Source organism: Marmota flaviventris, chromosome 7 (assembly GCF_047511675.1).
Source record: "Marmota flaviventris isolate mMarFla1 chromosome 7, mMarFla1.hap1, whole genome shotgun sequence".
NCBI classification, from domain to species: domain Eukaryota; kingdom Metazoa; phylum Chordata; class Mammalia; order Rodentia; family Sciuridae; genus Marmota; species Marmota flaviventris.
Genome location: NC_092504.1, coordinates 16,873,017 through 16,899,950, shown reverse-complemented (window position 1 = coordinate 16,899,950; position 26,934 = coordinate 16,873,017).

The window sequence follows — 26,934 nt, the reverse complement described above, 5'->3', positions numbered from 1 at the left end:
AAAGGGGGGTTACAGATAACAGAACTCTGACCAGCATAACACTAATGGTAGTTTACATTTTTGCCTGCCCCGACATCAGAATTTACGAAGGTCATTAGAGCCTCAGAGAGGGTCGGTATCTGGCCAGGGAAGGTCAAGATTTGTGAGGCATCACTAAAGTTTCAGAGAGGGCTGCTATCCAGTCAGAGAGCCAGGCATGGGTGAGTTCAAGGCATGGTCAGGCATTCCAAGCAGGTTCAGAATTTACAGTAATTTATAGTAAAGCCAAAATTATCTTTTCATGGCTTTCTGGCGAGATGGCTCCCAATTTTAAGAAAAGATCAGGTTGGGTCTATCAGTGGAGACCAAGAGTACATACTCTGTCAGGCACAGGTAGGGCATAGGCTGGAGTTGGCCCAACAGAAAATGTTGTCTGATGCAGAGGTCAAGAACAATGCTCTGAATGAGTCCTGATAGACTCCATCTCAGCCATGGACTTTTTCTGGAAATTGGGAAAAGTAAATCTGCAAGCTGGCTCAACAATGATGAAAAAGGAAGAACTAAGAAAAAATCTGGGATTTCAACAATTATTCTGTAAGCTCCAAGTATATAGAGGCTTTTACTCTCATGGTCTTTTGGGGAGAATGCAAATTGATATGACTAGTGAGGGGAATTTCACCATTTGATCAAAAATGAAAAATGTATGAATTTCATCTTGAATGTTTAATTCTTGGAGATACAGATGGAATATTCAAATATACTGCACTTTATAACTGTAAATAGGTGTTCAATTGAAATTTTAAAGATGAGGGATTTTGGTTAAGTACTTTGTTCCCTTTGCTTTAAAATTTCTCAACTGACCACTCTGCTCCCTTCACTCACCACTCTTCCAGTTCTTTTCATCCTCCAGGCATTAATTTTGGTGATCAATGACAAAGAAGCCTTCCTCGCTCCTTCTAGAATGGGTGATGTTCCTCTTTCATGACTTATGATTTGGATTTGAGTGTCCCCACAAAGCTCACATGTGAGACAATGTAAGAAGGTTCTGAGGAGAAATGATTGGGTTATAAGAGTCTTAACCCAATCAGTGAATTGATCCCCTGATAGGGATTAACTGAGTGGTAATTAAAGTGGTAGGGTGTGGCAGGAGGAGGTGGGAGTTGGGCCATGGCTTTGGGGTATTTATATTTGTTTCTGGCAAATGGACTCTCTCTCTGCTTCCTGATTATCCTGTGAGCTGCTTCCCTGTGCCACACTCTTCTGCCATGATGTCCTGCCTTACCTTGAGACCTGAGGGATGGAGCCTACTATCTGGATTGAGACCTCTAAATCAGTGAGACACTAAATAAGCCTTTTCTCTTCTGCAATTTTTCTGGTTGGATCTTTTCATCACAGCAGTGAAAAAAAAACTGACTACAACAATAAGATTCCATAATTCTTCCCATTCTCCCTTCATAACAATTTATATTTTACTATCTACCAACTGCAGGCAATTAAGTTTTTGAATACCATTAAAAATAGGGGGATATAAAAAAGGTTTTCAGATGAGGAGGAAAGTGCAATGATTTTCTCCATACAAGCTAGCACATAATAAATGTTAAAGGAAGTTTTTTGAACTAAAAGGAAATGATACTAAGCAGAAACTCAAATAAATACAAAGGAAATACCACCAGAAACAGCAAATGTGTCAAGAAATATATCAGACTATCTTTTTCACCTTGTAATTCAAGAGCCACTCTATTCTTTGAAGCAAATTAATCACAATAAATTGTGGTAATCATAGCGTATGCAGAGGTAAAAGCTAAGACAATTAATCAAGAAAGGGAAGTGAGTAACAGGATATAGACTTTAAAAGGATCTTAAATTATACATGAAGTAGTATACGTTACTTCCAAAAACACCCTTTTTACAGCTACTGATAAATTGTTATATACTATAATCCTTATGGTAATAATAAATTACACCAATGACAGAAAATATAAGACAAAGTTAAAAAATAATCATGATGAGAAAAAAAAACTTTTTAAAAAAGAATAATTTATCCATATGAAATCAGAGAAAAAATGAGCAATGAACAGCTGGGACAAATAGGAAACTAATAGCAAAATAGTAGCTTAAAACTCAACCACATCAATAATTACATTAAGTGTAAATGGAGAAAGTACTCCAATTAATTGGCAGAGATTGAAAATGTCAAATTAAAAGCAGAATATAATTATATGCAGTTATAAGAGACACATTTTAAACCTAAGTAACAGATTGACTTTAAAGAATAGAAAACGTTGACACCATGCAATATAATATTCATAAAATACATAGAGTGATTATATTAATATCAGACAAGATAGAATTCCAGTCAGTAAACATGACCAGAGAGATATTTAAGTATGATTAAATGCTTAATTTATTTAAGAAGATTTGATGATTCTAAAGATATATATGCACCTAACACAGAGCTTAAGATAAACATATCCACAGTTACAGTGGGTTTTAACATTGCTTTCTCATTAACTGATAGAATATTTAGAGAAAATAATCTGTAAGAATAGATAAGGACTGAAGAACTCTATCAACTGTGTTAACCTTAATTCTATTATGTGGGGAAGTACTCCCCGAAACTGCCCTCCAAAATTATTTTCAAATTTTCATGGAACACTTATAAAGATAGATAGTGTGTTAGGCTATAACAAATACCTAAGTAAATTTCAAAGAATTATGTCCTTTGAACAAAATGAAATTAGAAATAAAGATATCTAGAAAAATTCCAAACACTTGGAAATTAAGCACCACACTTCTAAGTAAACTATGTGCTGTGGAGGAGATCACAGAGATATTAGAAATACTTCAAGATGAATGATAATAAAAAAACATATCCATGAAAATTTGTCAATGCAGATAAAGTAATGCTAAAATTGTAAGGACATATGTAAGAAAAGAAAATTTTGACATTAATTCACCTTAAGAAACTACTAAAAATGAATAAATCAAACCAAAAATAAGTAAAAGGAGGAAAAATAGGTAAAAAGGAGGAAAAATAAAGATAAGTAGAAATTAACACAATAGAAAATTCATAAAATTGGAGGTTACCAAAAAATTTAAAGCCATTTCTTTGAAAATTTTGATACAATTAGTAAGCCCCTAGCTGAACTTCTCAAGGAAAAAAAAACGAAGACTATAATCATTAGCATCAATAAAAACAGATATTACTTTAAGCCCTATGGACATTTAAAAGATAAATAAGAGAATATTACAAATGAAGTTCCAATTGTATAATGATTATTTAAAATAAACACTTGAGAGTCACTTAAGGGAAAAAAATTGGATAGCCCTACATTTGTTAAAAAGGAAAAAAAGAATATTTAGGGATTTATGAGCTTGTTGGTACATATGAGGCCCTGGGTTCATCCATAGCACCACATGGGGAAAACAGGAAAAAGAAAAAAGAGAATTAAGTAGCTCTATTCTTGAGGTTTATACAAGAGGGAAAATAATAACAATTGAATAGCCCGACATTTGTTAAAGAAACTGAGTTTATAATTTAAAAACTTCTCAGAAAAAAACTCCCAATCACCATTCCTATTGGTAAATTAAACCAAACATGTAAGAAGGAAATACATTAACTTTCCACAAATACTTACAAAAAAATAATTAAGGCAGCACCCAAGCTGTTAGAAGAATGTCTGTGTTGGGCAGATGCCAACATCCATGAACATGGATGGACAGAATGTTAGAAATGGAGTCAGGAACATGAGAGAAGCCTGATACAACATAACTAAGTGGGCTTTATTCAAAAACTATAAATGTCTCAAGATCTAAAAATCAGAGCAACTTACCAAAAAAACAGAATGAAGGAGAAAAATGATCATCTTCGTAGATGTAGAAAAGCATCTTACAAATTCTGAAACACATTCATGAGAGTAATCTGTTAGCACTCTGGGCATTGGGTGAGCTTTTTCCATTCTAGAAATGGCATTGTCAAAAGCTCTCAGTCAATATAAGGGGAAAACCTTAAACGCCTTTATCCTATATTCTGGAAGAAAAACAAAGAATTCTAATTTCATTAGTTCTATTCAGTATTGTACTTTCAGTACTCACCAAGGAAAGGCAAAACAAAAACCTCAAAGATAAAGATTAGAGAGGAAAGAATAAAGAAAATTGTGTTTATTCTCAGTTGACATGATTTTCTAGGTAGAAAATACCAAGGAATGTACAAATAGGCCACAAGTAATAAAAGTGACTTTAACAATATCACAAGATCTAAAAGTCACTTTTACCTCAATTACCAATAAGTAAAAATTAAAATTAAATTAATGTAATTTCCAATGATATAAAACATAAAACACTTCAACATAAATGCGGTGACATATGTGTAGAATTATAAACTGAAGACTATAAGAAAATTCTAAGCAAACAATTATATCATAATAGTGAATTAGAAGACTTAATAGTTTTGTCATTATCCCCAAAGTCCCATAAATTCAATGCAACATCAATCAAAATCTTACTGAAAGTCTAATCTTTTGAGAGAAATTGGCAAGATGATTCTAAGAAATTTTATGAAATTTTAAGAGACCTGGGATTACTAAGGCAATTTCAAAAAAGAGCAAGAGTTGATGATTTGCATTACCTTATTTCTAGGCTTACTATAAAGCATAGGAATTTCAAAATGCATAGTGCTGGTTTACATATAGACAAAAAGAACAGTTAAAAATAATAGAGGCCAGAAATAGACTCTGCTGCATCACCAAAATGTGTTGGAACAACTAGGTATTCAGTTAAACGTGGGGTCCTCCTCATATCTTTCCCAGACAGTAACCAAATCTGAACATCACACATAAACATAAAAGAACTATTAAATCTTTAGGAAAATTTAACTGTGACCTTGGAGTGGGCAAAGCATTTTTTAGACAGAACACAGAAAATGGCAAGCTTCAAAGAAAAAAAAGATAAAATTAAATTCCATGAAAATGAAACTCTCAGCTCATCAAAACATACAATTAAGAAAAATCACTGAGAAAAAATATTTGCAATACATATATCCAACAAAGGATTTGTATTCAGAATGCAAAGGACACTTACAAACAACCTAATTTAAATGCACACAAAATATTTGAACAGATTGTTCACAAAGGAATATATACAAGTAGCCAAAAAGCACATGAACATGTGGTCAAGATGGTAGTTATTGGGAAATGCACATTAGAACTACAACAATATACCATTATACTCTCTCTAGAATGAAATTAAAAGCTTAAACATTAACTACTCCTTGTCTCAATGATTCCATTCCTAGGTATTTATCTGAGAGAAATAAAATTTACATCAATAAAAAGAATAGGACAATGTTGATAGTGGCTACTTAATAGCCAAAAAATGAAAACCAAGAGGAGAAGGGATCAGCAAGTTGTATCATATTCACATTAATTGATAAAATGAATAACCTACTTATAGCCACAATAATATGGAAGAATCTAAAAAATGGGTGCACCTGAGACTCTAGCTAGGCCATCTCATGAATCCCTTGGGGGATACAAGGAATAGAGAAGAGGTTCTCACATGTTAGATTCACTACACAGATTCAGTGTCTTTTGAGTATACCTATTTATTTTTCCCATCATGACAAGGAATTCTGATGTCTTGATTTCATGTTGCGTGGACCACAGTTGAATGATGATTTTAGCCCATCAATAAAGCAAACACCTAGAACCACTAGCAGCTTCCAGCACACCAAATTCAGTATTTGGAGTGGAAGTACTTGTATCAGTGTAGGAAGCCTAGTCTAAACTCTCTGCTCTCTACCTCTCCCCAGAACCTGTCCTGATACATATTAGCAGAAACTTGCAGAATTATGATGTACAAGTCTTCTCTCAGGTCTGAGTTTTCAATTCCTCATTCCTACCTCCCAGGAATGCTGGAATGTGCCTCTAGATTTACACTTAGAGAAAATGAGAGTTGGTAGATGTTGGACCGGAGTCAACTTCTGCTGGCAAAGGAGATTCAGTGGAATTCAGAGGTTTAATATATACAAAATTATCCAAATTATTGCAAATGATCTTGTTCCAATTTTCTGTCTTATTCTTTTCCAATCAATAGCCTAATTCTCCTGTAAGAGGCCTGGCAAGGCTGAGAATTTAACCTACATTGTATTTCAATAATCTGCATGATCAAACTTTTGGTCTGATTGTAGGCTCCATCAAGCCAGTAGTCGGAAGAGGTAAAGCACTATTAGGACGGTTATAAAAAACCTCTTGTTCTTTGACTGCATCTTGAGTCAAGAATTAAAAAACATGAGTTTGTGATTTAAATTTTGAAGATTTTCCTACACAGTTAGAATTTGTCAGCCTATTCCACACACTTCATGATGGAAACTAAGTAGCCACCATATCAAAGCCTGGCCTTTGGTAGACACTGCCTTGCAAGAAACCACAAATGACCATCACAAGTAACTATTAGCTACCATGTGCAATGGATGACCGATTCTATATTCTCTGATGACCACGGATGCTCACTGTCTTCAAATTTAATTAGATCCATACTAATCTGAAATGTCCATTTTCTTGAAATTGTGTTACCTGCAATCACTTCTGGCCACAATTACCCTACTTGTAAGGATATTTACTTAGAAAAAAAATATAGTCCTTTCTTTCTAGTTAAATAGACTTTTTAAAAACAGGATATTATATTACAAATAAGTAGATTTCAGAATTGTTTTCTGTGGGGGATGATACTGGAGAATATAGGGAAAATGCAGAACCTCACAAGCAGAAGCACATCAAGGAATCATCCCTCAGTAGCACAGAAATGTTCCGGGAGGAACTCCACCACGCTGCTATCCTCCATGTCACATCTATGTCTGCAAAGGCTGGATACTAGGACACTACTATTGTCCCAAAGAAATCAAGCACTTGTGCTATTGGTCTCTATCTTACCACTTCCTTGGTTGACTCTCTTCCCTTTTCCAAATCTCTTGTTTCTAACTCCTACAAAGAAATCCAAGTCAAGGGATAGAATGTTCAACTTTCCAGTTTTCATATTTCATAAAGTTATGTTAGAAATGGGCTAGAATATGTGCTGAATAAGACACAAATAAGTTTACAGACAAAGGTTCCACAAGACACTCTTAAAAATGTTCATGGTAATTACCCCTGGCTGGGATTATGAATTACGTGTATTCACCTTTTGCTAAATTGTATTTCTAAACTCTCAATAGTAGATATGCACTCCTTATAAAATAATAAAAAGTTCATTTTAAAAATTAAATATAAAACAGAAGTGATCTATTTTATTTTTCAAACTCCAGGCCTATCATATTAGCAGTTACACACAATAACACAGTGAATTCCCTCTTCCAGAGCCAAGGGACCACAGGTCCTTATTATAGTCTGTTTGTCCCCTGGAGGTTTAGGGATTGAGAGATTGACTCAACAAGAAACAATACATTGCAAATACATGATTATCATGTGCTAGGTTCTGGAGAAAAAAAGATGAATGAGATATGATAACTTTCTTCCAGTAATAGATTGTCTAGAAACAGAGGTAGATTTGAAAAAAAAAAGTGCAAATAAAGAAATATCAGGGCCAATACTGGCCTATGTATCTGGAGTTCATAATATATGTACACAGGGTTTATAAGATATGCATACATGGGTTGGTAATAGACATGAGACAGTTTTTGCTGAAAGGAAGAAATGGGGGATTATGACAAATATCAAGAGGTTGTTAGTCATTTTGAACTTAATGGTGAAAAGTACATGTTTAATATGTAGACCAGGGGACAGGGGTGAGGAAATAGCATGACTAACCTACAGAGGAAATATCCCACCCCTGCACCTTGGTGGAAATCGCCTCAGTAAAACACATTATTTCAGGATCTTGTCCCTTTATAATGATTATAACTGAACATCAATCAGATAAGAGCATGAGTCACTGAGGAAGAATGTGGGATATGGAATATCCTTATAATAATATGACAAATTAAGAGATACAACAAAGCAAATGTAGGTTTTTTAAAAATTAGTTCTAATCAGTTATACATGACAGTAGAAGGTTCTTTGATTCATTGTACACAAATGGAGCAGAATTTTTCACTTCTCTGGTTGTGCATGAAGTAGAGTCAAACCATTCATGCAATCATACATGTACCTAGGGTAATGATGTCCATCTCATTCCACCATCTTTCCTACCCCCTTTCCCCCGACCTTTGCCCCATCCAAAGTTCCTCCACTCATCCCATGCCCCTTCCCCATTATGAATTAGCATCCACTTATCAGAAAAAACATTCAGTCCCTGTTTTGGGGGGAGTGGCTTATTTTACTTAGCATGATGTTCTCCAACTCCATCCATTTACCTGCAAACGCCATCATTTTATTCTTTTTAATGCTGAGTAATATTCCATTGTGTATATATACCACAGTTTCTTTGTCAGTTCATCTATTGAAAGGCATCTAGGTTGGTTCCACAGTTTAGCAATTGTGCTGCGTCACTGTAGTGTGCTGTTTTTAAGTCCTTTTGGTATAGACCCAAGAGTGGGATAGCTGGGTCATATCGTGGTTCCATTCCAAGTTTTCTAAGAAATCTCTATACTGCTTTCCAGATTGGTTGTACCCATTTGCAGTCCCACCAGCAATGTATGAGTGTGCTTTTTCCCCCACATCCTCACCAACACTTTTTGTTGCTTATATTCTTGATAACTGCCATTATGACTGGAGTGAGATGAAATCTTAGAATAGTTTTGTTTGCATTTTTCTAATGACTAAAGATGTTGAACATATTTTCATAGATTTGTTGATTGATTGTATAACTTCTTCTAAGAAGTGTCTGTTCAGATCCTTAGCCCATTTATTGATTGTTTGTTTGGTTTTTTGGTGTTAAATTTTTTAGTTCTTTATATATCCTGGAGATTAGTGCTCTATCTGATGTGTGTAATTCTAAAGCCAGGCAACACTTGGTTTAGATTCTGGTGCACCACAAATACCATACATCTGATATAGAGAAAGTAATTTTTCTAAGTCTCAGTTTCCCACCAATATTTCTAAGTAACATTGTCCATTCTAAGTAATGGCTTTAAGCCAATATTTCCTGTAAGGTAGATCTTAAATAGTGTCTTCCCTTAAAATTGAGGAGACCATTTAATAAGTAATTACCTGCTCAGTTCTTGACTTAGGGGAAGTACTCAATAAATGGTAGCCAATACTACTGGCCTTTATTTGACTTGGCTTTCATTGTGAGACTTGACATCTAATAAATTCTATGCTTTCTCCCTTTCTCTATGAAAATTTAATCCACATCAGACAACATTTATGATTGATTAATAGATTATATAAAAACACAAATACTCTAGAGACACACATTTTTTTTCTTGCTAGTATTAATTACTTGAACTGTCAGATTCTTTGTAATGTCATTTTCAGTTATACACCAGGAGTAAATTCCTTAGGGATAATCAAAAACTCACTTGAGTGGGACCCAGACACAGTTGTATAGGCAGCAACTAACATGTGGTCTCAAGCAAAGCTGAAGTCATTCAGTACCAACACAGCCAAGCATTTGAAAAATTATGTTGAAAATCAATCAATTCACTAGGAAAAATATTTAAACAGATAAGCAGTAGGTAAAACTATTGAAAATGTTGAGCTGTCTTTCCATTTTTTTTTTAATTGGATGTGTTAGAGTATTGTGCAAACCATCTGTAATGAACACATTCAATGATATGAGCTGGGAAGAGACCATTGATTGTACCAGTGTTCTTTTCCTAACTAAAATGTAGCTCACAAGATAAGAGAGGGAGGCAAAATGGCTGATGTGGAAGAAAATGGACTGCCCTTATTGTAGCATGTGCTAGAGAATAAGCAGCATAATATGATAATAAAAAGTGAAAATATTGGAATGCCTGGTTTGCAGTTTCAGCTTACACATTTAATTTCTGCATCAACTTGGAGAAGCTTAATTTCACTTTGCCTTAAGTTACTATAAAATAAGAATAATAGTACCACACAAAACAAAAGGAATTAGTCCAGGTACAGTGTTTAGAAAAGTAGGCACCCAGCAAGCTTCCTATAAACATTGTTAAGCTCAACATCACTTGTCAGGAAAATGCAAATCAAACCACCGTATCCATTCACACTTGTTAGAATGTCTATTATCAAGAAAGTACACATCACAAATACTGACAAGGATGTGGAGAAAATGGAACACTTGTGCAATGCTGGTGGGAATGTAAATTGGTTCAGCCACTATGGAAAACAATATGGAGGTTTCACCAAAAGCTAAAACTTACTAAAATATGATTGAGCAATATCATTTCTGGGTATAAATCCAAAGGAAGAGAAATCAGTATATTGAGGAGCTATCTGTACCCCCATATTCATTACAGACATATTCACTATAGCCAAGTTATAGAAAGTGCCCAATTAGAAGGTGGGAGAGATGGGGAGATGCTGGTAAAAGGACACAAAGTTAAATCCTATATGTATTTGACACCACCCTTGTTCCTCATGAGAGTCCATGGATTTCTCCCTTCCTTGTCAAACCCAATTTATCTGTCCAGGGTTTTATCTCAATTCCTGGATTTTTTGAGCAGTTGGAACTCTATAGATAAAATTAATCTACAAAGCTAGATAATGCCTTGATATAACCTAAGAACAATGTGATGTAATACTTCTAGATGATGCTATTTCTATTGTAATAGAGGATCCCAGGCCTGCAACCAAAAAAAATGATTATTTATTTTTTAAAGAGAGAGAGAGAGAGAGAGAGAGAGAGAGAGAGAGAGAGAGAGAGAGAGAATTTTTTAGTATTTATTTTTCAGTTTTCGGTGGACACAACATCTTTATTTTTTTTTTGTGGTGCTAAGGATCAAACCCAGCGCCTCGCGTATGCCAGGTGAGCGCGTTACCGCTTGAGCCATATCCCCAGCCCAAAACAATGGTTATTGATGGTTGTTTTAGATTGTTAGAAAATGGTTTATTTAGAGCTCCTCAAATCATATACACTTTTATAAAACCTTTGCTCTGATGGGTGAGATTATAGGGAATAGAAGAGAAAGAATCCAACCCTCCAATGACAGGAATTTTATATAACAATAAAAGGCTATTTTCCTTCTTAAGTGCCACACACTGTATAATATTAGTTCATTTACTTTTCACAATGATTCTATAGAACAGATAATATGAATAGTCCTATTTGTGAATGAAGTAAGATTACACTTCTATCTAAAGTGAAATTCAAACAAGCTGAGACACCCAGTGACTTTAGCACTGTATGCTATGCTACCTCTCAGTTCCTACAAAATCCATGAACTATGTCAGTATTCTATTTAATGGAAAGAATATTTGCCCAAGGTAACCTCAACAAGAAAATAGAATTGGGGTTCAAATTCAATCCTGCCTATGCCTACAGGTTCTGTTATCTCCACTGTACAAATCTCCTTCTAGGTAGGTCTTGAAGTCCCCTTTGCATCTCCAGTTTCTCTTACACTGATTTCCTTATAATGGAATTTGTACCTCAGGGCAAGTGGCACAGGTATTTGGCTATTTTTCTGCTGACATCCAGTTGTGGGTGAGATCTAACTTCTTGGGAATATTTTCTAGAGTGCCTTCAACAAAACAAGCAACTGTGGCACCTTCTAGCCTTTAGATTTCCTGAAGGCCAACTTAAAAAGCTAAAAATGACTTTATTCAGATAAAGAAATTCTGCTGTACTCCTCTAAAGTGAGTGAATGTCTTGAAATTCCACATGCCATTAAGGAGCAATTAAAAGCAAGCACAGGAGGTTTTCAATTCTCTAAACACTGCAATGAGGAGTCACAGGTCTTGATTCTCATTTCACTTGTTTTAGAGGCAAGGCAATCAAGGCATGGATCTTTTTTATTTCTTCTCCTGTTTCTTTTTTAGCCTTCGTATCCCTCTTGCCATTTAACGTACATATGTCCCTGTTACAGTCTCTCAGAAAAATAAAGGATTAGCCATGAACAAGGTTGAGGGAGAGGCATTGGAAACGGTGACAAGAGAACAATCCTGAGAGGCTCTGGTTTCTGGAATGGCGTCCTTCTCCCAAATCCTTCTGCTTTGACCTCCCAGCCACAGCTGGCTGAAGTAGCCTTTCATTACATTGAGGAAAAGGGCCGAAGTAGGACTATAACCCCAGGAGAAAAACATCCATGGGTGGAAACATAAATGACAATGTTTACTGATTTTTTTTTTTATTAATCCAGAGAAAAAGTTTTATTAGGAAGAAAGAAGAAAGGAATTCATAGTTTTGAATTCCTCTGTCTCCCACTACCACTGGGAAAAGCTCTTGATGGATATTTAACCTTCATGAGACTCCCGTGAGCTAGGTATTTGCCATCTGGATCTGACAATTGATGAAATCAAAGAGGCTAAATTAGTTGCCTTGGGGCATACTGTTAGGATCAGAAGCAGGATTCAGATCTGACTGTAAAAGCTGGTTTTTCTTTGGAGGCCACCATTCTTACAGTTAACAATTTTATTAACAAATAAATATAGAGCAGGAAGAAAAGCCTGGAATGTGAATGCGGTCCTCCGTTGGAAGAAGTTGGAACTTTTCTCAGCTTGGTTCATGTTTCTATTTGGAGAGACCACAAACAGAGTGACACTAACACGGCTGGTTTCTTGCTCCATCCATCCCTTGTAATTCCTCTGGACAGATGAGAGTCTCCTATGACTGGTAAGTTGAGAAAGGTTGTATGGGCTACCGTGTATCCCACTTCCTTCTGTTTTGGGCACTGCCTATTGGTAGAGAGGACATGTTCTTTCTCATTTGCTCCTTAGTTTTAGGTTTAAAAGCCCTTCTCCTGTGAGCAATCTTGGGTTTTCCCATTCTGCTGGTTAAGTACGAGGTTCACCTCTAGGGGTCATTACCATTACCATTGGCAATCCAACCTTCCTTGTGTGCTTCTGTTTTTCAGTTATCAACTCTGGCTCTGATAATGGTAATAATTTGTAATTCCAATCTCTGTATGCCTGACTGTTGCTGTGTCTATGTCTCAATTTGTTGCAACCCATTTGCAACCCCTAAACTCTCAATGGGTTCACAATCTCATAGGTGGAGCCAAAATATGGCCCTGCCATATTTTGATAATGTGGCATCTGTCATTAGCAAGTATTCATTTCTACAGTTAGAAGCCAACACAAGGCCAACTTCATAGAGAAATTTGTGTTTAAAAGGTAACGTTTGGTTTGAAGCTCTGCTATTAAATATTGCGAAGTTCCTAATAATTTTTTTAGTAAAGAGTCTTGAATTTTTATTTAACATTGAGAAATAGCTTTCCTCAATTTAGTGACTGAAGAAATTTGGAAGATCTTAAACAGATTCTTTTTACTGATATCTTATTGAGATTTTGTTTATGTATAGTTCCTCCAAGGAAATGCTTGACAATTAGGAAAGAAGAAGTGTGTGTGTGTGTGTGTGCGTGTGTGTGTAAATCCTGAGGCCTAATATTGCTGAATCTTTTCATAACTATTTTATGTCATCTAATTGCAATGGTTCTCTGAAAAGTGGTAGTTTAGTGAATGGTATAGCTAATAGAAACAGGAGCTTTAGAATCTGGAAGAATGTGTCCTTAATCCTTTTTGTTGTTGATTTGGGTTTGGTTTTGTTTTGTTTTTTTTTTTTTTTGAACTTACTAAATTGTGTGACTTGGACTTGTTATATATTTTGAGAAGTAATTTCATTATTTAAAAAATTGAACTAGTAAGTTTAAAGATGGCGGCGAGGGGAGTGCATTGCCCCCGTGTGCTGCTTCACTGTGTGGGAGTATGACAAGTCAGGACGGCTAAAGGATATCTTGTTAGGAATTTCCAGCAATAGTGGGGTGCTCCGGAACCTGGAGGAAGGATTTCCATCGCACGAGGATCAGCTACGGGGACTCAAACGCGAGAGGTTTGTCGCACTGCTTATTCAGCAAATCGGCCCGAGGCTAGAATCTGCAGCGTGCGCTGGGATAGAGACGCAGGGTTACAGCGCTGCAGTTTCTGCCAGCCGCGCAAGCACCGTACTCAGGGCTGAATTCTGGGTTCGAGACGGGGGAAGGAAGCGGTCCATCTCGGTTCTCCACACCGGTCAGACCACAGAGGAGGCCAGCAGCCACCATGTTGGTAAACTGACGTCACCACCGCTGTTTTCGACTGACCGCAGCTCATTCAGCCATAGAACAGGTAATTTCAGGCTGCAATTCGCCTGCGGCTTGCAGACAGATTGCTAGGGCTCAGCGCCTGGGTGCTTCTTAGAACCTGATCTTATCGGAGTGAATACCCAGCGCGGAGCGGCTGCTGAGCCCGCGGAGGCTGCTTCTTGGACCCTGCGCCTACCAGAGCATACAACAAGCACTAAGCAGCCGAATTACGGCTCCCGGAACTGAGCCCGCGGGGACTGCTTCTTGGAGCTTACATTTATAGGAGCTTACACCGAGCACGGAGTGGCCGAGTTCCGGCTCCCGGAACTTCCCTGGCCCGGGGCTAGGAGCCCGCGGAAACTGCTTCTCGGTCCGGGTCCTGCTGAGGGCCGGTCAGGACTCACCCGGTGCTTTGGTTGCCCGGCAAGGGGAACGAAATGCTGCCATTCGCATAGGATACCAACATGGCAGAGATCTGATGTCTGCAGAAAGCGGCGGAGGAGGGAACTTCATCAATACCAGTGGTGACATAAGCAGTTGGTCTCCTGGTAGGGGGGGTGAGGCACAGTCACCCGAGTCTCCTCAATTTGTCGTCGAGCCAGAGGGAAGGAGCCGGGCCGCCGCCAGCGCCCGGAGCAGGCCCAGTGGCTTGCCAGCGTGGTGACTGCGTGATCCCAATTGGAGAGGGGGCGGAGCGGAGCCGCCACCCGCAACCGCAAGGTGGGCAGACCCGCGACCCAGTGGTACATGGGCGTGGTAGGAGGGGCAGGGCAGAGCCGCGGTTCGCTGTGACGAATGAGCGTGCAAGGTAAACAGACCTGTGACAGCCTGGCGGGTCAGGCCCAGTGGCCTGCCAGTGTGGTACACACGTCACCCCAACTGGAGTAGGGGCAGAGCAGATCCTTCTCCCACGCCCGGATCAGGCCCTGCCGGTGTGGTGGTCACGTGACCCCAATCGGGGGCGGAGCAGAACCGCCACCCGTGCCCGCAGGGTGAGCAGACCAGTGATCAACCTGTAGATCAGGCCCAGGGGTCCGCAGGCGTGGTAGGAGGGGCAGGGCAGATCCGCCGCCCGCGCCTCCAAGGTAGGCAGACCTACAACAGACCTGCGGATCAGGCCCAGGAGCCTGCCGGCGTGGTACAAACACCACCCTAATTGGAGTAGTGGCAGAGCAGAGTCGCCGCCCGTGCCAGGAACAGGCCCAGTGTCCTGCAGGCGGGGTAGTCACGACACCCCAATTGGAGTAGGGGCAGAGCAGAGCCTCCACCCGTGCCCGAAAGGTGGGCAGATCTGCGACCGACCAGCGGGACAGGCCCAGTGGCCTGCCGGTACGACAGACACGTCACCCCATTTGCAGTAGGGGCAGAGTAGAGCCGCCGCCCGCGCCTGCAGGGTAGGCAAACCTGCAACCGACCGGCGGATCAGGCCCAGTGGCCTGCCGGCGTGGTACACTCGTCACCCCAATTGGAGTAGGGGCAGAACAGAGCCGCCGCCAGCTCCCAGAACAGGCCCAGTGACCTGCCGGCGTGGTAGCCACGACACCCCAATTGGAATAAGAACAGAGCAGAGCCGCCGCCCGCACCTGCAGGAAAGATACGCAAGCAGTATGAAAAGACAAGGAAAGAAAGGACCACAAGCAATGCAGGTCAACGCAACTTTAGAAGAGGTAACAGCTGCAGCAGATGGAATGTCAGATAAAGAATTCAGGATATACATGCTTCAGATGATCTGGAGTATCAAGGAAGACATTAAACAGCAAAATCAGACAATGAAAGATCACTTCGACAACGAATTACGCAAACAAATCCAGGAAGCAAAGGATCAACTATACAGGGAGATAGAGGTTATAAAAAACAAACAAACAGAAATCCTAGAAATGCAGGAAGCAATAAACCAACTTAAAAACTCAATGGAGAATACTACCAGCAGAGTAGAACACTTAGAAGATAGAACATCAGACAATGAAGACAAAGTATTTCAACTGGAAAAGAACATAGACAGCTCAGCAAGACTGTTAAGAAACCATGAGCAGAACATCCAAGAAATATGGGATTACATTAAGAGACCAAATTTAAGAGTCATTGGGATACAGGAAGGTACAGAGCTCCAAACCAAAGGAATGAGAAGTCTATTCAATGAAATAATACAAGAAAACTTCCCAGACTTGAAGAATGAGACAGAATCCCAAATCCTAGAAGCCTACAGGACGCCGAATGTGCAAAATCATAAGAGATCCACACCTAGACACATTATAATGAAGATGCCCAACATACAGAATAAGGAGAGAATTTTAAAAGCTACAAGAGAAAGGAAGCAGATTACATTTAGGGGTAAGCCAATCAGGATAACAGCTGATCTGTCAACACAGACTCTGAAAGCTAGAAGATCCTGGAATAACATATTTCAAACACTGAAAGAAAATGGGTTCCAACCAAGAATTGTGTATCCAGCGAAATTAAGCTTCAGGATGGAGGATGAAATTAAAACCTTCCATGATAAACAAAAGTTTAAAGAATTTGCAGCTAGAAAACCATCTCTTCAAAACATCCTCGCCAAAGCATTACAGGAAGAGGAAATGGAAAATAACAATGAAAACCAACAGTGGGAGGTAGGACAGTAAAGGGGGGGGGAAAATCAAAGAGGAAAACAAACCATGTTTAGTAACAGAAATAAACAAATATGGCTGGAAGAACAACCCATATCTCAATAATAACCCTAAATGTTAATGGCTTAAACTCACCAATTAAGAGACACAGGCTAGTAGAATGGATCACAAAACAAGACCCAACAATATGCTGCCTACAGGAGACGCATTTGATAGGAAAGGACATACATAGGCTGAAGGTGAAAGGTTGGGAAAAATCATATCACTCATATGGACTTTGGAAACAAGCAGGAGTGTCCATACTCATATCAAATAAAATAGATTTCAAGCCAAAGTTAATCAAAAGAGATAAAGAGGGACACTACATACTGCTTAAGGGAACCATACACCAACAAGACATAACAATCATAAATATTTATGCCCCAAACAATGGTGCAGCTATATTCGTCAAACAAACTCTTCTCAAGTTCAAGAGTCTAATAGACCACCATACCATAATCATGGGAGACTTCAACACACCTCTCTCGCCACTGGACAGATCTTCCAAACAAAAGTTGAATAAGGAAACTATAGAACTCAATAACACTATTAATAACCTAGACCTAATTGACATATATAGAATATACCACCCAACATCAAGCAGTTACACTTTTTTCTCAGCAGCACATGGATCCTTCTCAAAAATAGATCATATATTATGTCACAGGGCAACTCTTAGACAATATAAAGGAGTAGAGATAATACCATGCATCTTATCTGATCATAATGGAATGAAACTGAAAATCAACGATAAAAGAAGGAAGGAAAAAGCATACATCACTTGGAGAATGAACAATAGGTTACTGAACGATCAATGGGTTATAGAAGACATCAAGAAGGAAATCAAAAAATTCTTAGAGATAAATGAAAACACAGACACAACATATCGGAATCTATGGGACACATTGAAAGCAGTTCTAAGAGGAAAATTCATTGCTTGGAGTTCATTCCTTAAAAAAAGAAAAAACCAACAAATAAATGATCTCATACTTCATCTCAAAATCCTGGAAAATGAAGAGCAAAACAACAGCAAAAGAAGTAGAAGGCAAGAAATAATTAAAATCAGAGCTGAAATTAATGAAATCGAAACAAAAGAAACAATTGAAAAAATTGACAAAACTAAAAGTTGGTTCTTTGAAAAAATAAACAAAATCGACAGACCCTTAGCGATGCTAGCGAAGAGAAGAAGAGAGAGAACTCAAATTACTAGCATACGGGATGAAAAAGGCAATATCACAACAGACACTTCAGAAATACAGAAGATAATCAAAAACTATTTTGAATCCTTATACTCCAATAAATTAGAAGATAGTGAAGGCATAGATAAATTTCTTAAGTCATATGATCTGCCCAGATTGAGTCAGGAGGATATAGAAAACCTAAACAGACCAATATCAATTGAGGAAATAGAAGAAACCATAAAAAGACTACCAACTAAGAAAAGCCCAGGTCCAGATGGGTATACAGCAGAATTTTACAAAACCTTTAAAGAAGAACTAATACCAATACTTTTCAAGCTACTTCAGGAAATAGAAAAGGAGGGAGAACTTCCAAATTCATTCTATGAGGCCAACATCACCCTGATACCTAAACCAGACAAAGACACTTCAAAGAAAGAAAACTACAGACCAATATCTCTAATGAACCTAGATGCAAAAATCCTCAATAAAATTCTGGCGAATCGGATACAAAAACATATCAAAAAAATTGTACACCATGATCAAGTAGGATTCATCCCTGGGATGCAAGGCTGGTTCAATATACGGAAATCAATAAATGTTATTCACCACATCAATAGACTTAAAAATAAGAACCATATGATCATCTCGATAGATGCGGAAAAAGCATTCGACAAAGTACAGCATCCCTTTATGTTCAAAACTCTAGAAAAACTAGGGATAACAGGAACATACCTCAATATTGTAAAAGCAATCTATGCTAAGCCTCAGGCTAGCATCATTCTGAATGGAGAAAAACTGAAGGCATTCCCTCTAAAATCTGGAACTAGACAGGGATGCCCTCTCTCTCCACTTCTGTTCAACATAGTTCTCGAAACACTGGCCAGAGCAATTAGACAGACGAAAGAAATTAAAGGCATAAAAATAGGAAAAGAAGAACTTAAATTATCACTATTTGCAGATGATATGATTCTATACCTAGCAGACCCAAAAGGCTCTACAAAGAAACTATTAGAGCTAATAAATGAATTCAGCAAAGTGGCAGGATATAAAATCAACACACATAAATCAAAGGCATTCCTGTATATCAGCGACAAATCCTCTGAATTGGAAATGAGGACAACCACTCCATTCAAAATATCTTCAAAAAAAATAAAATACTTGGGAATCAACCTAACAAAAGAGGTGAAAGACTTATACAATGAAAACTACAGAACCCTAAAGAGAGAAATAGAAGAAGATCTTAGAAGATGGAAAAATATACCCTGTTCATGGATAGGCAGAACTAACATCATCAAAATGGCGATATTACCAAAAGTTCTCTATAGGTTTAATGCAATGCCAATCAAAATCCCATCGGCATTTCTTGTAGAAATAGAGAAAGCAATCATGAAATTCATATGGAAAAATAAAAGACCCAGAATAGCAAAAACAATGCTAAGCAGGAAGTGTGAATCAGGCGGTATAGCGATACCAGACTTCAAACTATACTACAGAGCAATAGTAACAAAAACAGCATGGTACTGGTACCAAAACAGGCGGGTGGACCAATGGTACAGAATAGAGGACACAGAAACCAATCCACAAAACTACAACTATCTTATATTTGATAAAGGGGCTAAAAGCATGCAATGGAGGAAGGATAGCATCTTCAACAAATGGTGCTGGGAAAACTGGAAATCCATATGCAACAAAATGAAACTGAATCCCTTTCTCTCGCCATGCACAAAAGTTAATTCAAAATGGATCAAGGAGCTTGATATCAAATCAGAGACGCGCCGTCTGATAGAAGAAAAAGTTGGCTACGATCTACAGTCGGTGGGGTCGGGCTCCAAATTCCTCAATAGGACACCCATAGCACAAAAGTTAATAACTAGAATCAACAAATGGGACTTACTCAAACTAAAAAGTTTTTTCTCAGCAAAAGAAACAATAAGAGAGGTAAATAGGGAGCCTACACCCTGGGAACAAATCTTTACTCCTCACACTTCAGATAGAGCCCTAATATCCAGAGTATACAAAGAACTCAAAAAATTAGACAATAAGAAAACAAACAACCCAATCAACAAATGGGCCAAGGACCTGAACAGACACTTCTCAGAGGAGGACATACAGTCAATCAACAAGTACATGAAAAAATGCTCAACATCTCTAGCTGTCAGAGAAATGCAAATCAAAACCACCCTAAGATACCATCTCACTCCAGTAAGATTGTCAGCCATTAGGAAGTCAAACAACAACAAGTGCTGGCGAGGATGTGGGGAAAAGGGTACACTTGTACATTGCTGGTGGGACTGCAGATTGGTGCAGCCAATTTGGAAAGCAGTATGGAGATTTCTTGGAAAGCTGGGAATGGAGCCACCATTTGACCCAGCTATTCCCCTTCTTGGTCTATTCCCTAAAGACCTAAAAAGAGCATGCTACAGGGACACTGCTACATCGATGTTCATAGCAGCACAGTTCACAATAGCAAGACTGTGGAACCAACCTAGATGCCCTTCAATAGACGAATGGATAAAAAAAATGTGGCATTTATACACAATGGAGTATTACTCTGCATTAAAAAATGACAAAATCATAGAATTTACAGGGAAATGGATGGCATTAGAGCATATTATGCTAAGTGAAGCTAGCCAATCCCTAAAAAACAAATGCCAAATGTCTTCTTTGATATAAGGAGAGTAACTAAGAACAGTGTAGGGACGAAGAACAGGAGAAGAAGATTAACATTTAACAGGGATGAGAGGTGGGAGGGAAAGGGAGAGAGAAGGGAAATTGCATGGTAATGGAAGGAGACCCTCAGGGTTATACAGTGGAGGAGGTAGAGAGAGAGGAGGGGAGGGGAGGGGAGAGGTGGGGAGGGGGGAGGGTGGAGGATGGGAAAAGCAGTGGAGCACAACAGACACTAGTATGGCAATTTGTAAATCAATGGATGTGTAACTGATGTGATTCTGCAATCTGTGTATGGGGTGAAGGTGGGAGTTCATAACCCACTTGAATCAAAGTGTGGAATATGATATGTCAAGAAATTTGTAATGTTTTGAACAACCCACAATAAAAAATTAAAAAAAAAAAAAAAAAAAAAATTGAACTAGTGATACACCCACTTCACAATGCTTATATGAAAATTAAATAAGATGATAAATGAAATAAAATAATTTGATTGCCTTATTTTTGAGTTGTGGCAGTTGTCTGGATATGAAATCCTTTGTCTGATAAATATATGGCAAATATTTTTTTTTCAGTCTGTAGTTGGTCGTTCATTTTCACTTGAAAAGAAAAAGCTTGGTAGAGGGAGGGGAGGAGAGGGGAGGGGAGGGGAGGAGAGGGGAGGGGAGGGGAGGGGGGATAGGAAGGGGATAGGAAGGGCAGCAGAATACAACAGACACTTGTTTGGCAGTATGTATAAACGTGGCTGTATAATCAACGTGATTCTGCAATCTGTACACGGGGGAAAAATAAGAATTCACACCCCATTTGAAACAAATGTATGATATATGATATGTCAAGATCAATGTAATGTTTTGAGCAACCAATAAATTTCTAATGCTTAAAAAAAAGAAAAAGCTTTTATTGTCATGGAATCTTATTTATTGATTTTTGTTTTCCTTTAAATTTTGTGATTCTCATATCCTAATGCAAGGTTACTACAAAATTTCCTTCTGATTTTGGAAGTTTTACAATTTAAGTTTTTACATTTAAATTTGTTATCTGTTTCCAGGTAAGTTTAACGATGTAAGGATCAAGTGTCCAAATTTATTAGTTTTGGGGTTTTTGATTCTGTATATCTAATTGATATGTATCATTTTGTTGAAAAAATAAAAACCTTTCCCTCACCGAATTTACTTGAAACCTTTGTCAAATCTCAATTAGCCATATAAGTTTGAGTCCACTGCTGGACAATTATGTTTCATTGATCTATATGTGTGCTTTATAGGAATATTTTGTGTTAATTATTCTAGACAGATAGTTTAAACCATTCAATTTTGTTTTCTTTCAAAATTGTTTTAGCTATTCAAGGATTGTTTACATTTCTGCACACATTTTAAACTTGGGATTTTAATGGGGATTGCATTAAAACTACAAATCAATTTCTGCAGAATTGATATCTCAACATTATTGAGTCTTTTAATGCCTGATCAGAGTCAATATTTTATTCAAATCTTCAGTTTTTTGCAATAATATTCTATTTTTTGGTTTGTATGTTATACATATTTAATAAAAATATCGTTTCTTATTTTGGATGATATTTTCAGTATTTTTATTTTAATTTCCAACTGTTTTTATTATATAGAAAAATAATTGAAGATATGTTTTGACTTTGCATCATGAAATTTTGCTAACTTTACTTATTTTTGTCACTGTGATAATATTTATTATTTTCAACCTTGACACTTGTCAACTTTGGATAGAGCTTATTTTTCTTTTCAATCTATATGTTTTTCTTTTTCTATGTCATTGCATAGGCAAGTATCTGTAAGACAAATTGAATAGAAATGGGGTGAGTGGAAATATTTTCCTTTTCCACGATCTTAGAAGGAAAGCACTCAGTTTTTTCTTCAATGTGTCTTATACTAACTATAGGTTTAGTGTCGATTTTATTTATCTGATTGAGAAAATCTCTTATTACTAGATTACAGATCATATTTACAATGAATGGATGGTGTATTTTGTCAAATGCTTTTTTTGTATGTGTTGAGATAATTATGAAGTTTTATTCATAAATTTATTGGGATTTGTTTTGTGATACAGAATACTGTTAATCTTGATGAATATTCCATGACTAATCTGCTATTTTGGGTGTAATATCCCATCAGTTTAAAAGGTTAATTAAGTTGGTTCATATTTGTTTTCAAGGCTTCTGAGTCCTTACTAATGTGCTGTGTGATAGCTCCATTATTGAGAATTTTTTTTTTTTTTAATTTCCAACTAGTCATTTCGTTGATTATGATCTCATGAGCTCCCCTAAGCCAAAACTACCCAATTAAGGCGTTCTTGAATTCACGTCCCTCCGAAACTGTGAGATAATGTTATCTGTACCCTCTGGTAACCTGTAAATCTGTTTGTGGTCTAGAAACAGAAAACTAATAAACCTTATTTTGAATGGATCAGTGTTTTTATGAGTCAGCGTCATCTACTTAATCACCTTATTACTTACACCTCCTTGGGCTTTTAAATCGCCCTTTTCTGTTTTGTTTCAGGAATTGTAAAGATCCACATTTACTTATGTTATTCTCCTATTGCCAGAAATTCTGTGATCATTTCTTTTTTGAAGGTGCATGGTTTCTAATCTTTATTTTCATTTTTTTTTTCTTGTATTGGTGATTGAACCCACAGCCCTTTACCACTGAGCTGCAGCCCTCTTCCATTCAGCTGCACCCTCAACGCTTTTTATTTATTTATTTTTTTGAGACTTGCTTGAGTTGATTAGTCCCTCAATAAGTTGCTGAGGCTACCCTGGAACTTGTGAGCCTCCTAAATTGCTGGAATTACAGATGTGTGCCACCATGTCTGACAGTTCTTTAACATTTCAAGTAACATTGGTGTAGTAGTGATGGATTCTCTCAGGGTTTATTTTCTTTTTTTAATTTTTAAATTTGTTTTAATTAGTTATATATAACAGTGGAATAAATTTATGCGCTTTAATATATTATACATAAATGGAGAATAATTTCTCATTTTTCTGATTGTACATGTTGTAGAATCACATTGACCATATAGTCATAGAGGTACGTAAGGTAATAATGTTTGTTTCATTCTACTGTCCTTCCAACCCCCATACCTGCTCCCCTCCCTTCACTCCCCTCTATCTATTCTAAAGTAACTCTGTTCTTCCCTAGCTGCCCCAACCCATTGTGATTTAGCATCCAAATATCAGAGAAAACTTTTAGCCTTTGTGTTTTTGGGATTCGCTTATTTCACTTAAACAATATTCTCCAGTTCTATTCACTTACCAGCAAATGCCATAATTTCGTTCTTCTTTAGGGCTGAGTAATATCCCATTGTGTGTGTGTGTGTGTGTCACATTTTTTAAAAATTCATTCATCTGTTGAAGGGCATCTCGATTGGGTCCATAGTTTAGCTATTGTGAATTGAGCTGCTATAAACATTGATGTGGCTGCATCACTGGAATAAGAAGTGTTTATTTTGCTTTTCTTTAAAAAAAAAAAAAAAGCATACAGTCATGGACATGTAATCCTCTCGCCTTTCTCCTTTTCCCTCTATCTTGAGCTGTAAGCCTGCACCGTTCTTGCATTTTTTTTTTTTCCTGAAGTGCTTATGGACACTCTTCCCCTTGGTCTCCTCTCATAATGTGTCATTTTCTGGATGGTTCTAATAATTTATCTTCATTATTTCTTTTTATCAACTTGATAAGGAAGCACCTTTTTGTAGTTATTTTTATAATTCTTGTTTGGGGGCCCATTGAGTTTCTTGAGTTTGTAGATTAATAATTTTTTGTCGATCTGGGAATTTTTTTTTTGGCATTACTTTTTCAATATTTTTTCTGTTTCTGAATCTTTCTCCTCCTTCTCTCTAATTTACGTGTTAGGTCCGTCAATATTGTACCACATATTACTTGTGTTTTGTTGATATTTTTTTCTTTTCTTTTTTTCCCCCTTTTGGGTTTCAAAAATAGTTTTTCTTGCTCTATCTTCAAGCTTACCAGTTTGTTCTTCTGCAGGTCCATGTACTGGAAAAGCTCATCAAGTGTGTTTTTATTTCAGGCATTATATTTTTTATCTTGATAAAAACGTTTCATTTAAATATTTTTATGTTTGTTTCATGCTTTTCGCTACATTTTGGAACACATAGCATGTTGATACAATGTTTTCATATCTTTATTTACTAATCATATCATTTTTGTAACTTAGGGGCCGGCTGTTTCTTTCCATTATTTTTTTCTTATTATGGATTCCATTTTCCTGCATTTCACATATGTAGTGATTTCTGGATGTACTCTGTCCAGGCACATAGGTTTTAATGATGGATTTCTGGTTTGTTTGTTTCTTTAAAATATTTTGGGTTTTTTTTTTTTTTTGTTTTGTTTTTTTTAGGACACAGTTAAATTACTTGAACAACTTGATACTTGGAGTGTTTCTTTTTGGTTTTCTTAGTTGAGTTCAGCGCAGGTTTTAGTTTAGGGCTAATTTGGACTCACTACTTTTCTTCTCAAATCTCTGCTTTAGGATCTGTGTGTTTTGAAGATCTTTATGATCCTTCTCATAGGAAGACATATGATTTCTGATCATATTACGGTTTGGAGATGATTTTTTTCACCTAATTGTCTAAAAGTATTATTTTTTCCAATTATAGCAGTTTTCCACACACATTCAGTAGTCAGTGCTCAGGCAAAGATTTGAATAGAATCCTCTGTCCATCTGTGGACCTGTCTCCTCTCTTTGTTGTGGTTTCTTCTCTCCTGAAACTTCTAGTCATGTTGAGGGGACTCATAGATCTATGTAGGTCTCCTATTTTTGCTTTGTGGCTTGGGAATTGTGTTCAGAAAAGAATCTGTTCTCTTCCTTCAGGTATTTTTCTTGTGCTGCCTGTTACATATATTTTATATGTACATTATATTTTATATATACATTTACATATATTTTTAAAAATTGCTTAATTGATATAGTAAGACCAGTCCTTATATGGAAAGATTTAATCCAACATAGACAGAAGTCTATGTGGATTTTTGTTAAGAATGATTTAAGGATCTCATATGTTCCTAACAGTCTATGATTAAGAAGTTCTACATACACAAAATAGTCTCTTGATTTAATGGCTAGTTTTTTTAAAATAAAAAATAATGTCACCACTAAAGTCTATTGTGTAGTTACACAAAGAATTCCGATGACAAACAACATCAAATAAGTCAACCATTTTTCTCAGAATTCAAGAAACATATTCCCCTCCTTTCATCAGAAGTTTTGGAATCCAGCAGACCCCGTGTTTGTGGTGTCTCTCCTGGACTAACCTATTCAACAAAATGTCATATTTCCTGAGTAAAAGCAACAGAATCAGCCACATTTGTTGTTAAAAAAAAATACATCCAGATGATTAATAGACATCTCTCAATGATCACTCTGATGTTTAGCCATGTTCCAAAGAAGTATTTTTTAAAAATAGCTAGTTTACACATTGAATATGCATAGCAAGTGTTGGTTTATCTACATGCTTTGGAAGGTATGGTTCAGTAGGGTAGTGTAGGAGAGGCCTCATTTTTATCACATTATCTGAATCACTCAGAAATGCTTAAAACACTCTTTTTGTCTAAAAAAAAATATATTCAAGTAGTTGTGGTTGTATTAAATCCCATTTACGTTCTTAGTACTGTGAACTCATTTGCCCATTGTTGAAAGGTGATTCTAAAAATAATCAAAGGCTCAAAAGAAAGATGACTGAAATCATAAGATACATCAGAATCAGGTCGTTGGTTCTTTTGATCTGCTTGTTAAGTGAGAGCTTTGATGCTGTCCTTGTTGCCTTTTTCAAAAGTCAGGCAGTAAAGGAGATACACAGAATCAGAACTTAATTCTCATGTATTTTATTACTTAATGGGTTACCTAGGTAACTCTGCCACTTTTCAGTGATCCCTAAAACTCACATTTTTGTGTGGGAAGAGAAATGGATCATCTATATTTGCAGAATTTATAAAGGATGCCTTAATATCTCTGGCTGAAAAGAGTCGGCAATCATCTTTTGGCTCAGACGTTAATATACTTTTACTTTGTGAATGAATTATTCATACATTTATTGAGCACCTGGGTATTGTCTATTTTAATATCCAGGCACTATACTGGGTATTGAAATAGACAATCCTTAACATATTTGCATTGCTCCTTTGCTTGTGATCTAAGATTATGTATATACTCTACTATACACACATATAGTGAACCACACATTGTATATAAATTTTATGAAATATGTAGCTTCACGTTTACTCTTTTATTTCTGTTCTTCAATTTATGGACACTACGTTCCTCTTCCTAAAACATCAATTTTGCTA